At 54.1% G+C, this 12914-nt stretch overlaps 1 protein-coding gene across 3 annotated transcripts in view; it reads left to right on the top strand.

Annotated features, from left to right (window-relative positions):
* Positions 1 to 12914, top strand: part of HDAC4 (histone deacetylase 4) — a 258026-nt gene that overhangs the window by 24225 nt on the left and 220887 nt on the right. Inside the window, exon 1 of one of the 3 annotated variants that reach the window (XM_073905787.1) lies at positions 1683 to 1737. The exons of the other annotated variants lie outside the window; for them this stretch is intronic. The gene's annotated coding sequence lies outside the window, so the exon portion shown is untranslated. Of the gene's footprint in view, positions 1 to 1682; positions 1738 to 12914 lie in introns of those variants that run through there. 3 annotated transcript variants of the gene reach the window in all.

Genomic DNA, 12914 nt, shown 5'->3' on the forward strand with positions numbered 1-12914 from the left:
GCCGGGTTTCTTTCTGCTCGTGGTTGCAGTCTTGCCTTTGCGTGGTGGCCGCTGTGGGTGAAACTCAGCATTGCCCAGTACGTTGTAGCCGGTTGCCCGTGGTTCCTTTCGCTGCCCTCCATGTCCCACTTCCGACCGTGTTGATCCTTTAGAAGTTACACCAGCCCTTGCCAGGCTCCATAACCGCACACTAGTGTGTGTGTGGCCCCATCCAGATACACTTTTTGTAGCTTACATTTTATGGAAGCTACGGAGGCTATATTTCATACTGAAAACTTCAGTTTCTTGTAAGTTAAACATTTCAGTAGCAATGTATGTTCTTGTCTTTTTTGTAAAAACTGGGAGTTTTGGGATACTTCTGCCTGCTTGGGGGGACGGGCCTCTCTTGGCTGCACAGGCTTATGTGTGTGGGACCTGCCGTCCCCGAGCTCCGCTGTTCCCTTGCAGCGTGCCGTGGCGTGGCCGGCCGTCCGCTGCTTGTGCTATTGCCCGCGGGCCTTCCTTCTGCTCCAGCCTGGGCTCGGGAGGGACCCGACACCGAGGCATGAGTGCGGGCCTTCCTCCCTCCTGCTTCCACACCAGCTCGTGGAATGCAGAGACTGAGTTTCGTTCCTCTGATCCCACGGAACGCCCAGAAGCCGCTTTTCCACAGAGCAGGCTCTCAGAGGATCGGCCAGCTTCATTGATTTTGTTTTCGTGAAAGCAGTTTATTTAATAAATGGGGAAATACTTTCTTCTCCCTGATTTTAAAGGTTAGAGTTGTCTCAGATTCACACGGTGCTGAAAGACATGAAAAAGAAAACACCGTCGTGTCCCGAGCAGACTGCAGGCAGCTGAGGGACAGCATTCTCGGGAGAGCACCACGTTCCACCTTGCACAGATTCTCCACCTGGGCGTCGGTTCGCCCACATGTACGTGCCCCTGCCGTGTGCACCGTAGGGGTGCCTGTGGTAGCCGTGTACTATTTCTGTCCTTAAAAGTCCTCTACTAGTGGGACTCCCGTTTTATTCTGGAGTAATTAACACTCCAGCAGGATGCTCTTAGATTTGTCTTTGAATTTGGGGCTGATTGCTTTTATTCTACATTTATCGGGATAAAGGCCTAGAAATAGCATTGCTGAGACAGAGGGCGCACACGTGGGTAACACGCGTCACCAGGCTGCCCCTCAGATGTTAGTGGCCGTGCGGCCACCGGCCGGTTGTGAGGGTGCCGCTCTGATGCAGGGCTCCTTTACCGACAGAGAGGACAGGTTGCGCGCTCCCGCAGCCACGGCTCACGCCACCTGTCCGTCCTGTGTGTGGGGCTGTGGGCGACAGGGCCAGGGGTCCGACCCAGGCCGCTGTTGTGAGGTAGTGGCCATGCACCAGGGCAGACGGAAACTCCAGAAATGTCCCAGAGTTTTCCGCTGCCGCCGCTGTCCCCACCTCACTCACTGAAGTGAGAGACATTGAGCCGCTCCTGTGTGTGCCAGCCTCTAAGCACCAGGATCTACTGGTGAACCACACAGGAGAAGCCCCCGCCCAGTGTCGCTCAGTGCTCCTGGGGCCATCAGACAGTAGACAAGTAAATTACTATGTAATAGTAAAAGTGGCCAACATTGGGTGAGCCTAGGTGTAACTGGCACTTTTTCTAAGTGCTTTTTCTGTCTTTGCAGATTTAATTCTTGTAACAGCCTGGGAGTAGGTTTATGATCCCTACGGCGTCCCCATTCTACAGATGAGCAAAAAGAGGACTCGGGTAAGGAAGTCACTCGCCCAAGGAATTCTGCCAGGCAGTTTGTGCTCCTCAGCGTCATGCGTTCCTGCCTCTAAACTTAGCACATCCAGTGTGGTGTCAGGTGTCGGTGCAGCAGGCTGGGGAGTAAGAGGGTGGGCCGGGGAAGTGCGTGTCCGGCCCAGCAGCGCGGATGGATTCTGAGTTTGATGATGGCTTGAGGGCTTTTGATCAGGGCAGTGACATCTGTGTTTTCATGATACACTCTTGGGTGCTCACCTCCAGTTAGGTGGCTGCTGGGGGATCCCAGGTGAGAGGCGGGATGCTGAACTGATGTGGGTTTGGCTGAGGGGGAGACAGGGCTGGTGGGATGTGCGGGTGGACGGGGTGGGGGTGTGTGTGTCCAGAGCAGGTGCGAGCCGGGCAGGTGGGGTCCGGAGGCCGTGGAGGCCGGGGACACATCCGGCGGGAGAGCTGGGCTCTGCCACAGTCTGTGCTTGAGAGCTTGGGACGTGTGCAGTGACTTGATCGAATGACTTTGCGGAAAAGGAGATCAGTTTGATCTGGACCTGGTACCCGCCCTGGGCAGTAGTCGTTGAAAAACCCCATTTTCTTTTATGCAGACTCTTCTACTTTAGGAAGCGTGAGTTTTTTTTTAACTTCATCTCGAGACTCATGGTCTTTTTCCATTCCGACTGTATGCTGCTTTGTAGTTCTGAATGCATCGTGCTGGAGGTGTTGCTGGTGGGCCCCTGGGGCCCCCACGGAGCTCTATGAAGTCAAGGCTGTGTTTGTAAGAGTCAAGAGGTGGCTTTCCTTTTTGCTGGGCTGACATTTCCCCTGTTGGGTAGGCATGCCATGGGCAAAGCTGCCGGGGCCACAGCAGGCACGGTCCGTGATCATCTAGTTCCTCACTGCCCTGCAGTTTCACTTAGTTCTCAATGAGGCAGGACATTTGTTACTGTTACTGAGTGTTTCAGTCTCTACCCTGGAGGTACAGGTTTAGAGCTCTGTGTGACCACGTGGGCCGCACACACAAAGCCCTTGGGCCACGGACTGGCGTGGCGATTGTCCCCAGGAGAGTGCTGTGTGGGTGCCATGGACCGGCATGGCGGTCGTCCCCAGGAGAGTGCTGTGTGGCCAGGTTGCCCGCTGAACGAGCCCTTCTTTCGTGGGACACCATCTATCCTTGAAAGGATAACTGACGGATAAACTGTGGGTGTTCAGACTTGGGCACTTGCCAGATACTTTCTTAAAAATGAAGTTTGGCTGTCATTTTAAGGAAAACAGCTGACGGGGTGTTTTGCCAGTGATGACATTCAGCTCTCAAGTGGGAACTGGAATTTTGGAGCCCCTGGACTGCCCCCCACCCCCCGCATAGTGTCTAATGACACGTGTCAGCCTCAGGGAGAGCTCGGTTCTTTGCATGTGACCATGTCCCGATGTCGCAGACTCAGGCAGGGTCGGGAGCCCTCTCAGTGCAGCCCCTGATGCAGCCAGGTCCTCGGAGCTCGCTGGTGGGGGTCCTCACTGGTGGGGGTCACGGCCACACTGTCACCAATCTGAACGGCCCGGCCCAGGCGCCCACATGCCACCGAATCAGAAAGCCCATGGCACCACAGGGCTGGGTACGCGCTCGCCCTCACGCCACATCTCTGACGTGGGCTGCCTTAGTCCCTTCCACCCCAACAACCTGTCCCAACAGACGACACACCAAAGCCCATGTGATGGTCCCGCTAACTTCCCCTGAGCCAGACCCCACAGAGGCTCGCCCATGTAAAACAGTGCCACCCTGCTCACTACTTGTTTTGTGTTTTGGAAAAGGTACTTATTTTTTCATTAAAATAGGTAATTCATGTTAATGTTCAGTGACGTTATTTTCAAATGAATTAAAGGAACATTGAAAAAATCTCAGTTGCAACTTATGATATGGCAAATATCGGTATGTATAGCCACATAAACAAAAGGCTTTTGGGGTGCTCAGTAATTTATAAGAGGGTGCAGGCGCTCTGAGGCTAAAAACTGCTGTTCTAAGCCATCTGGTGTTGATAGGCGTATATTTTTAAAAGCACTTACAATTAGTTTGTCCTTGGTGTTCTGACCCTCAGGCCCAAGGAGGCGAGGAGGCGTGATGAGTCAAGGGGAAGTGTTGCTCCTGTGTGGGTGTGTATGGGGTGGGGGGAGTGTGCGCCTGTGTGGGGGGCGGTGCACTGGACCCTAGAGGTCTGGGCCTCTCTGTGGTCCCACCTGGGTGGGCTGGCGGGCCTCAGGGACGACCGACGCGGCCGCACCACCTCCGGTCCACGGACACTGCAGGGCAGGAGTTCCAGCTATTGAAAATGATTGATTATTTTATGTATGCCTTGTATTTATGTTGCATTTAATTATAAATTGTTATGACTTATTATGTAAATACATACGCAGCTGATGAAGAATGAATTTACTAGAATTTTTGTTCTCATTTGTTTGCCAATTTGCAAAAAGGCAAACTTCAGGAAAGGCTGTAGATGAGTGGGGATCTTTAGAATACTTCTTCTGGATCCAAACTGTCCGAAAAATATATCACACGGGAAATAAATGATGACAGTGTTAGAAGTGTCGAGTAATAAAGAAAACAGAAGAGCCAAGAGAGATCTAAGAGTAAAGAAGAAAACACATCCAATAGGAAGGTTAGGTAGAAACATTCTCAATAAATGAACACTTTTATTTTTGCCATCAAAGTGAGAGTTCACACTGTTGCCTCCCTGCACTGCACATGCTCAGATGAAGGGGCGCTGAGGTCTGCAGGGCCAGCCAGCCTGGGGCAGAATGCCATCAGCAGTGGGGCGCTTAGCTCAGCTGGAGGGGTGGAGGGTGCTGTCGGCTGCCAGACAGAAGGGACCTGTGCACAGTGCACACAGTAGGGCTTCTGCACGAGCAGAATGGAGCGTCACCTGGAAGGAGGACACCCAGAAGGAGGGGTTCTCAGCACTTAGCTGGAAAGTTAGATCACCACCATCAGCGGTGTCCCAGAGCGTACGTCGTATCCTATGTCTACGCTCAGCACAGAAGAGAAGCATCCTTCTCCCTGCTGAGAAGCAACATGAGCTAGTTGTCATTAAGAGGAACTTGTATAGACTTGGGACTTGTTGGTAAAGGACCCAACCGAATGCTTCTTAAAAGTAACTGCTCCTTGGGGCGCCTGGGTGGCTCAGTTGGTTAAGCGTCTGCCTTCAGCTCAGGTCATGATCTGCAGGTCCTGGGATCGAGTCCCACATCGGGCTCCCTGCTCAGCGGGGAGTCTGCTTCTCCCTCTCTCTCCCTCTGCCCCTCCCCACCGCTCATTCTCTCCCCGTCTCTGTCTCTCTCAAATAAATAAATAAAATCTTAAAAAAAAAAAACAAAACCCGGCTCCTTAAGAGATTGCTCTGTGTTTTATCAAAGTTCGTGCAGTGTCTTTGCTCTCTTCAAAATTGCTTCTAAGCCTCGAAAAGTGTTATCTTATTTTATGGAATGGAAGTGCCCTAATTCTAGAACCTGTTAGAAACAACAAGAAAGCAAAAATTATATGCAAGTTTTACTTATGAACAGAGATGGAAGCCCTGAACAGAATGTTGGGGAGAGACTAGGAGAGCACATTCTCTGGTTGTCACCGAGGGTTTTATGGTGGGTATGTCATTGCAGGGAAACTACAGAATTCACATAGGTACAGGAGACTGTTCATGAAATATAGGAGATTAATAAGTACTCCACTTTTCATAATTACCCCCCCCCAATTGGGAGGAAATATATAGTTTTAATGAATAGATTGAAGATGATCAGAAGGTGGAAGTCAGCTTTCCCGCGACTGGGACGCTCTGGAGGCCTCGTGCTCACAGAAGGGGACTTGGCACCTCCCCTGGGTGTCGCTGTGATACCAGCAGTTTTGTTAGGGTCCGCAGAACCAAAATAAGTTCACTCAAAGGCCAAAGAGTCCCTGACTACAACCCACCTATTTCCTATTTGCCAGTAATTAGTAGAAAAGTCCAAGAACCAATAGATGGTTTTGGTGATAGAGACTTTAGACTTCTGCGTGACAGAAGCCTCACTGAGTCCCCTCTTCCTATAGCGGCCACGTGTGCTGTGACGATGGTGGCTGAATGGTGGGCTTCTCATGCTGTCCTCACTACGTGCCGTGGTCAGCCTTCTCCTATAGAGGACTTCCCTTTCTTTCTTATTTATTTGCTTATTTATTTACATGAATTTGGGGTCATGGATTCTTATTAACTGGGTTCTAAGCCTTTGTCAACATGACTTATTCTGGTACCTGTAGTGTCCTCGTTTGTCCAGTGGCAGCCCCTGCATGCTGGCTACTCTGACTGTTCCCCAGTGCTCCGGGGGTCCCCTCTGCTCTCTCAGGTGGTCTGCCGCTCTGGTGCCTTCCCTGCTGCACACCTGGAGTCTGCTCTTTCCCCAAGAGGTTCTGTTTCTCGGGGACTGGCGTTTAGAAAGCCAGCTCTGCGTGCTGGCTGTGCCGACTGCTTCCGTGGCCTGGGAGCAGGCCGGGCTAGGAGATGGATGGGGCGGGCATGCACACACCCCTCCCGCCCAGGTTGTGTTCCGTGGGACCGCGTGAACTGCAGAGCGCACGCCGGCACTTCTCATCCCAGCCCAGCGTCACAGGTCCACGGACCACCCTCTCTCTTTTCCGTATTGTCACCCCTCCTCCCACGATGAGAAACTTTGCTCCCAGTCTCCATCACCTCCTTACTTTTTGGTTTAATCCCAGAATGCTCAGAGGAAATTGTTAATCTGTGCCTCTGTGAGAAAGAAACCCACCAACCGGGGTTCCGTATTTGTTGAGGGAATCTGAATACTGTGTCTCAAAGGTACTTGGGATCGTTCTTAGCGCCCCCCAGCCCCGCCCTCGTGCGCTTGCATTACTCACTTGAAATGTGGTTTGGTTCATTTTGTTTCTGTTTGTATTTCATTTGTTCCCCTTCCTCATACTTTATTTTATTTATTTTCCTTTTTTGAGTATGTGCGACATTAGTGCAGCCCCTAAGCCAGTGATGTTGATGTGTAAGAAACTGGACTCAGAGAGTGGTGTCCCTGCCCAGCGGGCCTGCCCTTCCACCCTGTGGCCACCCCCGGCCCCACCCTTGCTCTCCCAATTTGCTTTCTGGACAAAAGAGCAAATACAGCATGCACTTTATCTGGGCTTCGGTCTTGCACCTAAGGGACGCCGTCCTGGTAGGTCTCTTGCACGTGGCTTCTCCACGCCGCAGCATGTCCCCGGAGCCCCTGGCCTGCGCTTGCCCTGGGATGACCTTGTGCACACGCGCTTTCCTCTGCCGCACCTGCATCTTCCGACTTCACCTGCAGAGGGATTCCTACAGAAGATGAGCAGATGCATAATCGGGTTCGATTTTGGCCCGTTTGCCGGTATGAAGCTTGTACCAGCTTGTGTTCCCCTTGCCGCCTGTGCCCACACGGTGTGGAAGGTAAAGCCTGGTACTTTTTGCCAGTCCGACAGATAACAAGTGGAAGGTCAGTGTGAGGGCCTTACTCTCTCCTCATGCCTTTGGCCTGTTTTTCTGTCAGGATTTTGGTCATTGTTCCCACAAGTTTTAAGAGTTTTTTATACATCAGGAGTATTAGTTTTTATCTGTGAGATATGTTGCAAATACTTTCCCCCAATCTGTCCACTGTTTTTTTAATTCTTTGTGGTACATCTTTGCCATGTAAACCCCCTCCCCCCAGCATGGTTCAAGCTGACCAATTTCTTCTTCTTTTTTTTAAGTGCTTCTGGCTACTGAGTTGCAGTTAGAAAGCTTTCCTCTGTTCCTGCTCCAGGGGAACCCCCATGTCTTGTTCTGGGCTTGTATTATTTCATTTTTTACAGCTGGGTCCCTGGTCCCCATGGCATTTGCCTTCGTGTGTGTGTGTGTGTGTGTGTGTGTGTGTGTGTGTGTGAAGTGTGGCTCCCCAGGCGTCCCAGCACCTTGGGCTAAACAGCAGTCGAGATGCCCCCTTGCCTGTCCGTGTGCCTGTCTGTCTGCCTGTCCTCCGCTGTCTCAAGCACGGCGGCTCCCAGGTGGGTTTGCGGGCTGGTAGGGCTCTCTGCCTGTTCTGAAAGTGTCTGTGGGCCTCCTGCACCTGACGCATGTCTGTCCCCGTGCGGCCCTCCGGTGAGCGCAGGTCCGCGTCCCTCCCTTTGCCCTGTGCCCCCCCCAGCCGCTCATACTTGTCACTGGTGTCTTTCTGGGTTGCCCTCCTGCTTCTCCCCTCTGTGCCATTTTGCTGTTCAGCACTTGTCTCCTCAGCCATATCTGATGGACTATTTAACCTACTCATTTTGTTTTTAGTTTTAATTAGTAACAGTTTTTTTTGCATGCGTTCACATGTGTCTGACCGTTTTTGGTGTTAGTAACGGTGGGTGGTTTGCAGCCTTGCTTGCTCCCTGCGTGCTCTCGCAGCACAGGGTCTGGCTGTTACTGTCTGTCTTTGGCGGGGGAGAGACTGAGGCGCAGGGAGTGCTTACAGGACCCAGGGCTGTGCGGCTGCTGAGTGACAGTCCCCGACAGCCGCTGGCTCCTTGGATGACCCTGCCTGTTTCTTCACGCCTGGTGTGGAGATGTATTTTGTGGTCAGATCAGATTTTCCTGTAATTGAAGTCTGTCCTGGCCTGACTTCTACTCCCTGGGTTTTTCCCCAGCTTTAGATTTTATGCCTTGTAATGTTTCACAGACATTGTTTTGAGGTTGGTAACGTGCCCATCCAGGGAGGATACGTGTCTGTGTCTGCCTGGTTGGGCAGTATAGGCCGGCACGGCTTCACCTGGGACACACTTCCAGATGCATCTGCTGCCGTGTCTTTCGGGTCTTGGGGGGTGTCCGGATTCCCCCCCCAACCACTGTCAGGTGATCTCTGGTCGTGGGCCCCCACAGGACTCTTCTTTCTTGATTTGCGCAACCTCCCTGCCAGCGTCAGGGCCAGGCAGGGGTGCATCCCTTCAGCAGAGAGGTTGACCAGCCTCCCCCCACCCCAGGGGAGCTGCAGTCCTCTCTCCTCCTGCTCAGCCCCCGGCTTGGTCTCTTGGCCTTCAGCCGTGGCTTTTAGCAGTGACCCAACGAGCGTGGCTGAGTCAGGTGGCAGCCTCGGGATGGGCCCTGGCCTTCATGCCAATGCGGGTCCAATTCAGCTCCTGCCTTCCGAGGGGTTCCTCACTCTTCTTACAACCCAGCTGCGCTTGGAGAAGGTTTTAAACACTTGAGGCCACATTGCCAGACTCAGAGGCTGCTCTTAATGGCTCACTCTGTCACCAGCATGGTAGGCCGGCTTTCTTCTGAGGACACGTATTTTCACAAGGAACCGACTTTGTCTGCCACGATGTCAGGCGGCTAACCTGGCAGACCTGGGGGTCTGGGGATGCTGAGGCCTGACCAGCCATGTCTGCTGAGTGAAGTGGAAGCCCGCCATCATGCGTAGCCGCCGCGGCCTCCGGAGGGCTTGTGGACAGTCCGCCGCCCCCCCATCAGAGCTGTCTCAGTGGTGCCGGCCTGACAACGAGAGTGGCCGTGGCTCGGCTGTGCCGCTCATCTTTCTGCCTTCGGAGGACGCCCCCCGTGTGCGACTGCCTCTCGGGCTCTGCTCCGAGCTCTCACTTTCACACTGCGGGGATGACTCACTGCCTGCTGCAGGGACATTTGCGTCAGCTGCTCTTGTCAAGTACTTCGGTTACTTTCCGTTAAGAGTATATTTAAAATTATGAAACGAGTGTGAGCAGAAGCCAGGCTCTGCCGCTGAGCACATCTGTGTGCCGGTGGGAGGAGGAGCGGGAGAGCTGGGTGAGGAGCCGGCAGAGTGGCCGGCCGCCCTCCCCTGGTGCTCCCGTGCACAGCGGTCAAGCCTGGGCCAGGAAGCTTCTTACACCCGTTTCTCCTTTAGCCCCCCGCCCTTGGGCGCCCTCCGTGTGCTGGGCGAGGACCCCCGAAATGCCTTCCCGGGACGTGTCCTCCCTGGCTCCTTGCCCCTCAGCCCCGCCGGCAAGGAGCGTGTGCCCTGGCCAGCGTGGGGACACCGAGGTGCAGAGAGCGCTGGCCAGCCGGGAGCACACCTGTCCTCGGAGGAGCTACGAAACTTCGTCATGTAGACGAAGAAGCCCAGAAGGAAGGCGGTTTGCCTGAGACCCCCTGCCCGTGCCAGCCCTGGGCCTTGGGCCAGGGGCCCTGCCTCTTGCTGAAGCTCCCTGTCCACTTTGCCAGGCCCGTCTGTGGGGCCCGAGTGGACGGACGGGCTACGGACGTCTGCTGGTTGTGCCACGGTGCCGAAGGCCGGGGAGCGCCCCGAAGGACGGTTGCAGAGATGAGCCGCGCTTCCTTGGGCCGTGCTGGTAAAGGCGCCACGGTCCTTGTTCCAGCGGCTCCGTTCGTTTTTGTAGAAGGCAGATGTGGAAGCTGTAATTTAGTTGGACACACAAGGAGAAGCGTGAATTTGCCTTTCCTCTGTAGCAGTGCAATGCTTCATTTCTCTTAACAAAACTGTAAATAACAGTCAAGTGTTTGCTTTAGAATGGAGGACAGTAGGGGAGATTTTTATTCTTGGATTTTACTATCTGGCCTTGGCCTTCTTTCAAATAAGGAAGAAAGGGCAGAATGTAAAATCGTGTGTGTGTGTGTGCGCGCACGGGTGTGTGCACATGCGTGCGTGTGTGTGTATGTGCGCACGCGCACTGTGTTTGACCTCTCCATGACCACAGGTGGAGACACACGTGCAGTGTTGTGTTCTGCTCAGGGTATGTGCTGTCTGCAGAGAGGGGCTTGCGTGGCTCTTCACCCACCGTGCGGGTCAGGGATGGTGGTGTCTCTCGTTGACCCCTTGTGGACCTGGAGCCCAGGGCAGAGGGCATGGTGACAGCACTGAGATGACTTGGGTGGGAGGCAGTGTGCCACCTACCACCCAGATGCCACTCTGCCCTGCCGGTTGGCCTGCCCAGTCTGCTGTCCAGCCCCAGCGCAGGGGAGCACTGTGTGAGGCCAGCAGAGAGCATGTGCTGGCATCTGGTGCCTTTTGATTGATAGTGATGATTTTATCATATTGCTAAGATCCCTCAAGTCTGAACTGAGAATATCTGGTTGTGATTTTTGTGACTTTGGATTTTTCATTGAGACTTCTATTGGGGAGTGTTCTGTCTCCCCAGCACATTATGTTAGTGCTTGAGAGGACTGCAGGATCTCTGCTGTTGGGGAGCATGTCAAGTAATCCTTTCTGAGCCCTTTAGTCTTGGGAAGGGCCCGTGGGACGAGGTTGGCCCTGCCTGCAGGTCCCCTTGCTGTGTCACCCTGGGGAGAGAGAGGCTGCTCTGGAGTTGTTAGAAAGTCTCAGCATGGGAATTTTGTGGGAAATGTAGTTTAAAGGATCCATTTTCATGTTTGTTTAAAACAGAAACATGAAGTTTTAGCACTTCTGTCAGTGAGTGTGTGATTGGGGAGGGGCCAGGCTGCACTCTCCCGTAATGCTCCCCTCTGCTCTCATCTGGGAGAGAATTCTGGAGCCCTTCCCTGTAGGCACGGGGCGGGGCCTCCATTCCAGCAGAGCCCTCGGTTTTCAGTGTCCTTTCATTTCTCGAACCTGCCAGCAACACCCAGGCTTCTATGTTTCCTGGCCGTGCAGAACGAGATGCTAGGTGTTGTGTGTCTGTGGCTGGAGACAGCTGACGCCGGCTAAGGGCACTTCATCCTGCTATTTGTGTGATGTGTGGCTCAGCGGTCCTCACTCGCCCAACCAGGCAGCGTTGCCAGGGCCAGATGTTGTGACACGGTGCGGAACAAGTGTGCCGATGACACCAGGCGTTTTGCTCATGTGCCGTGAAGGCTGCTGAGCATGAGAGTGGGCATCCTGCTGCCAAGGGGTGCACAGAGCTCCGATGGGGCCAGACGCCGCGAAACTCTGGGAGATTCTGTTTTTTTCTTTGTAAGATAGAACCATTGCTGCGGTTGACCTGGCCAAAAGCACGATGGGCCAGACAGCCATCCTGTGCCCGTGTGCTGTTTCGTAAATGTCATTAAACACCATTGGCATCTGTTGCAGAGAGGATGATGGGATTGGCTTGTAATGCGACCCGACAGGGGCTCATGCCCTTAGTGGCCGTTTGAGGAAAAGCAGAGGGGAATACCAGTGACTGTTGCCTTTGTCCTGAGGCCCCGAGGCCTGCCTGGTGGGCCTGCTCAGGCTCAGCCTCTGGTAGTGGTCATGGCATCTTTCCCTGGGGACCTGGCCCGTAGGCTCAGGCCGGCAGCCCCTGTCTAGTGTTCTTCAAGCAGGCTCAGCCGCTGCACAGCCTCTGGTGGGCACTGGCTGCTTCTCTCTTTACTTATTTATTTCCCCCTCTTTATTTTTATGGGAGATACAGCCCCCAACCCCAAGGAAAGAAAGTGTGGTCTTTGGTGGGAATACCAGTGGCAGCACCCTTGTCTAGGAGTCCTTCAGATTGCAGCAAGAGGCCCCCTCGTGTCCGGTGGCTAACCTGGCGACATGGAGGCCCAGGAGCTGCTGCATTCAGTTTGAGTGCCAGAGGGGAAGCGAGTGATGGGCAGGCCAGCAGGCCAGCGGTCCACAGACCTTGGACGTTTGGTGGCACTGGTCCCCAAGACTCCGGAGTTGCCTGGTGCCCGCTTTTCTCGAGAGGGCTGGGTATTCTCTGGTTTCTGGGAGCTGCTCCAGGGGCTTTCCAGCCAATCCTCTTTATTACTTATGTAGGTACAGGTGTAGCCTTCATTCTTGGCAACCAGCAGAGAGCCCAGACTTTTACCGAATCAGATAACAAATCTGAACCTGAAGCAGGTAGGAGTGGAGAGGAAGAGCATGTCTGTGGCCACGCCTGCCAAGCTGCCACTGGGGTCGGACTGGAGCTGTCCTGCCCGGTCAGCAGGGAGGGCCCCGCAGGACAGAATGGGAAGCAGAGGAGGGCCTGGGACAGGGAGCCTGGATGGCAAGGGCTGGGCGTGCTGCGGGGCGCGGGCTTTGCTGCTCTGGCCCATCATCACCTGTGAGCCACTTTGGGGACTGGCCCGATCTTCCCCCGCTGTGGTTATGAGCACAAGTTTGGGGGCGATCTAACGCTCAAATGGGTGCTGCTATGCCCCCCAGGCCTGCAACGCTCCCTGGGGACCCTGTTCACGAGGGGCAGGGGGTCTGTTTCCCTATTTGCTCTTGGGAGGCTGGCTTTGTTTAGGCTGACT

This window comes from Callorhinus ursinus, unplaced genomic scaffold, assembly GCF_003265705.2.
Source record: "Callorhinus ursinus isolate GAN/ISIS: 27379988/994484 unplaced genomic scaffold, GSC_fseal_2.0 scaffold2, whole genome shotgun sequence".
NCBI lineage: Eukaryota > Metazoa > Chordata > Mammalia > Carnivora > Otariidae > Callorhinus > Callorhinus ursinus.